Below are 5,274 nucleotides of genomic sequence, written 5' to 3' on the forward strand. Positions count from 1 at the left end.
ACCCCCAAACCCCAAGGGCAGATCTAGGCTGAGGTTTTTGGTAAACTGGGAAACATTTTGCCCATTTTTTCCTTTTAATGTTTTTAAGCGTTTGTTTGTTTGTTTGCTTTTTTAAACAGAGGCTTAATTATTCGGTTTGTCCGTCCGTCCATCTGTCCAAACAATGTTTCTGAGATCAGATAAAATAGAGACATGAAATTTTCAGAATAGATTTGTACACGACATCTAGATGATATTTCAGCCAATTTCAAATAAAAATTATAATTATAATTAATTAATTACAATTTTTATTATTACAAATCCAAAATTAACCATTATATTATCCTGCTTTAACTGTCATTACCACTACATCCAATATAGAAGAAATGAGAAAATTCTTCAATGAACTTTAACCTGTATTTACAAAATACTCCAAATAAAAAACACTCTGCTCTTAAAATATGAATTTTCTTGCTGTAAGTTTTGAAAATTCAGTCACTGGTTCTTTTGGATCCAGTTTTCCAGCTATTTCATGCTCTATTGACATTGTGGCAAGTCCAACGAGTCTCTCTTGCACCATTATTGAACGCAGATAAGTTTTTATCAATTTTAACTTTGAGAAGCTACGTTCCCCACTAGCTACGGAAACTTGCAAAATTAAAAGAATGTGTAGACCTATAAAAATGTTTGGAAAACTGTCGGTGAGTTTATTTTCACAAACAAACTTCAGTACTTCTTCAGGATGGAATGTTTCTTAAGTTGTCTTGAAAAAGCCTGAAGCTCACTACACAAATTTGTAGCATCAATGTCTTTTGAATTTTCCCGACTCCAGTTTTATACAAAATTCTCTTACCTGTTTTGCTGTTTTCTTTTGCAAGTTGTGGATCTCATACAGAAAGCCAAATACTGCCTCTAGCTGATGCATCTGTTGAAATCTTTCATCCACCGAGTGAATAGCAGTATCAAGGACTGCGAAGTAGAAATTCACTTTGAATCTTTGTTTTGGGTTCTGAATCGGGGTGTCTCATCTTTCATACAAAAATTGCTGTTTCTTTTGCTGAATGTGAACTGGCTCTGGTTCAAATTTTGTCGGAAAATCTATTTCTTCAGCAAACTCGAGAAAATCTACCAGTGTTCTTTCGAACCCTTCATTACTTCTGAATTCCTCCAGAATATTTTTAGTTTGCTGCAGTTTTTGAATAGCAAAATGTATGTTCAAGTTCTTTTCCTGAAGCTGCTTACTAGTGAGGTTAATCTCAAAAAGGATATACCACAAAATGGGTGAAGTTACAAATTTGAACTTGGAAAGGCCATTTGCAAGAGCTTCTGCATCTGAACATGTGTATTGCCATATGATCCAGTAAAGATTGTATTATCAGAAATTCCAATTAGAGCATCATAAACGTTTCCAAATTCATAGCGAAGAGGCTTCAAAGCATCAGTGCAACTCTCCCATCTTGTCTAAGTGGTTTCACAGTTAGAGAATTCACATGGCGAGTCAGAATCTCCCAACGGCGTGTTGAGCCTGAGAAAAACACATAAACATGTTGCACGAGGTCAAAGAAACTGCTTGCCCCCAAACAACATCTAGCAGCATCATTGACAACCAAATTCAAAGAATCTGCACTGCAAGGAATGAAAAAGGCTAGGATCGATTTCCATCATTCTCCTTTGCACACCATTGTCTTTACCCTCCATATTACTCCCATAATCATAGCCTAGGCCATGTAAGTTCTCAACAAATAATGACATTGTTTCAAGTTCTTGTAGAATAGTTTCAGTCATAAATGCTCCAGTCGTCTCCTTCAGTGGTACGAAACCCAAAAAATGTTCCTTTATGAGCATCTCAACGTGATTTTCATCTACAGACTTTTCCATATCCACAAAACGAATGATCATCGTCCTTTGTTCAACATGACTCACATGTGGTGTACAGTCCAATATTATTGACAAGTATTTTGCAGAATGCGCAGCTTCTACAATTTTCTTTTTAATGGCATTTGCTAGGATTTGAATCAGTTCATTCTGCACACTTTTTCCCTAAGTAATGAACCTGAGTTTCATGATCAGTTATTTTACGTAGATGTCCTTCATGACTGGATAAAACAAAGCGAGGTATTCAACAAATTTGAAAAAGTTTGCATTACCTGGAGTGTATAATTTTTCATTTCTACCATGGCCATGGAATGCTAAATTTTGCCCACCAAGAACTCTCACTAAAGAAATCAGACGCTCTAATATTCGTTGCCAATATTCTTCTTTTTCCTTGATCACACGTAAATTTTCTTCATCGATAGTTTTTTCTTTTTTCAATCGTAATTCAAGTTCTTTCCAATTTTGAAAACATCCGATGAAGTGAGCTGTAGCTCACGAAAGCTTATGCTCTAATAAATTTGTTAGTCTCTAAGGTGCCACGGGTACTCCTTTTCTTTTTGCGAATACAGACTAACACGGCTGCTACTCTGATTCCAAATGTTGTGTACTTCTTTCACGTGAAGAGAGAATTGAAGATATGTTTTTCCAGTCCTTCAAACCATTTTCAGTAACTGATGTACCAATTGCTTGATTTCTAAACAACTTGCAGCAAAAGCAAATCCCCGGAGTCCTTCGACACTGAATATTGTAACCAGTTTAGATTAATTTCTTCCCCATTAATGAGTTTCCTCTTGTAATGCTGAGCAGAGAATTTTCTTTTATTTCCATCCTTAGGGAAGGGAAATTCATGAACTTGTTCGGGTCCATGTTCCAGAAGAATTTGCTGCACACTGTCATCACATCTGGCCCATGAAGCTGAGTCCCTATACTATAACTTATTTGTAACTTCCTCATCCTTTCTTCCTTCTATTTCATTTACTTCAATTTCTGCATGTGTCCCTGAAGGTGAATAAATTTTCTCCACTTCCATATCAGTCTGATCCTGTGAGCTGACTTCATCTAGAAGTAAGTTTCTATCATCTTAAGTTTCCAAACTGCTTTTTTGTGGATGTGAGCTACCCTCATGTCGAAGTAATATACCTTCATCTTGATGTTCCAAACTGCTTCCATCTTTATTTGGATTAAAAAGAAGATATTTCAGGAAGGATCCCTGCTGTTTTGCTTGGTCCTTTTCCTTCTCAGCGTTTCGTTTACAATATTCAGCTGCTGAGGGTTTTTTTTCCTCTTTCTGCCATGGGGCATTTGAATATTGTTATGTACTGTACTCCCAACTGCAAGCATTATAGTGTTAAGGATGGCTGACACACCCACCACATGGTTGGCAATTTAAGCCACATTGCAGCCATTCCAACACGTCTTTTCACTGCTTAAAGTTTCAATGATTAGTAACATACACTCACTTACCTATTAAAACAGTTAGTTACAGCATTTACATGGAAACAAAATGACCTTTTTTGACCTTATAACCCGACACTGGTTGTTTGGAAAGTAATCCCCTTCCTCACGGTTACCCACTTGGAGTGTGATGTCATCACTTTCGTAGTCTATTAAGAGTTAACACTGTTACTTTTCTTTTATGGATCTTATTTACTACATGTGAACCAGTTATAACAAAGAAAAGTTCATAATTATACAGCCTGATAATAACGCTAAGGTTTAATAATGCTTAAAGATACTCATATTTTGGATTTATAATGCTGAAAGACTTTATTCTTTATTCTTTGGCACCAAGAAACACAATTTTCCAAAGTATTAGCTCGATTCTTAACCATCTACCTGCGATGTGTGTTAAAATGACCATTCGACATGTATCAACTCGCGATATCTCCGCTCTACATGAATTTCTGTCTATGTGACCTTGATGTATACTCAAGTTAGGTGTCACTAGCATTGCAGCTCTTGCTGCTGGTGGATGTGTTTCATTGTGGCTGAGTTATTGCTTATCAAAATTTCGGAATGGGTCATCTTGACTCTACGTTGCAAATTGAAAATTTTTTTTGCTAAAATATTTTTTTTTGCAGTAAATAAAAGATTTAACATATTAATACATTCTCAGAAATGTAGAGAAATGAATTATAATTCATATTCCCTCTGTATGCACACAGGAATTGAAATAATTATATCTTTGTTATTTTATTTATTTTTTTTCATCTTTTTCATTTTTTTCTTTTTCTTTTTTTTAATTTGATTTTTTTCCTTGAATTTGGCGCCCTATTTAACTTGGCACCCTAGGTGACTGCCTAGTTCACCTATATGGACGGGCCACCCCTGTCTGCATTGGCAGAACTGAGGAAGAATTCATGCCAATGGACCCTTCTGTTAATTTCTTCCTCTGTGACCATATCTCACAAGTCACTGTTAATTATATAGCCTTATTTGGCCCAGTATTTAATTTCTATTGTTCCACAGTGAGAGCAATGCCTTGATAAATGTATGAGACTTATTTAATGCTACTCAAATGCCAGTGCTTTGATACAGAGAATTGAATGACATGACTGATTATGACATTTATTTTATTTTATGTTCTGATCACTAGGGTTGATAGTTTATCTACAATCTTTCTTACTGATAATGGGTTTAAGTCCCCCATCACCATCTTTATAGTCATCCCAGGATGGCATCTGGGATCTTTTAAAAATATGCTTTCTGGGAGGAGCCCTTATACGATCGTGTCTGAAGGGAACACTGCCTACGGCAGCAACAAGCTCCATCTCAGCTGACTCCCTGTGGTTGAGCCAGCCTCTCTGCTGATTTCAGAGTAGCAGCCGTGTTAGTCTGTATTCGCAAAAAGAAAAGGAGTACCCGTGGCACCTTAGAGACTAACAAATTTATTAGAGCATAAGCTTTCGTGAGCTACAGCTCACTTCATCGATGCAGCCACTGTGATCTCCAACCACTGAGGAGCAGCTCAGCATTGTAACAAGTAGCAGAGTCCAGAGGACTAAGCACAAAACTGAGAACCAGTATCTCCTACAGTCAGGGGTGCTGGAACAATGTGTATAGTGGGGGTGCTGAGAGCCACTGAACCATACTGTAAACCCTGTATAGGATGGAAACCACTTCAAGCCCTGGGGTGTTCCAGCACCTATGCCTGCTGTCTAATCCCAGGTCACACTCCATCTGTGGCTTCTGTCAAGACACAGCTTTTCTACATTAGCTTTCCCATCTATAAAATGGAGATAGTAATTCCTACCATCCATGGTTGCCATGCCTATTAATTAGCTGATTTCTTTGTAAAATACTATACAAGAGCGAAAGTTCAAGAGAATGTACATAGATTCATCCTCTGCCTGAGACCTCAACCAGTGGTTTATTCAGAACATTTCCCCTTCTAAACTTTTTAATAAATGTTATCAGATT

The 5,274-nt window shown here is 37.0% G+C and overlaps 1 pseudogene; it reads right to left on the minus strand.

Moving 5' to 3' along the window:
- Window positions 1–814: 814 nt before the first annotated feature.
- On the minus strand, window positions 815–4,625 carry LOC122456336 (annotated as a pseudogene).
- Between the last annotated feature and the right edge of the window lie 649 nt (window positions 4,626–5,274).

Source organism: Dermochelys coriacea, chromosome 12, assembly GCF_009764565.3.
Source record: "Dermochelys coriacea isolate rDerCor1 chromosome 12, rDerCor1.pri.v4, whole genome shotgun sequence".
In the NCBI taxonomy this organism is placed as follows: domain Eukaryota; kingdom Metazoa; phylum Chordata; order Testudines; family Dermochelyidae; genus Dermochelys; species Dermochelys coriacea.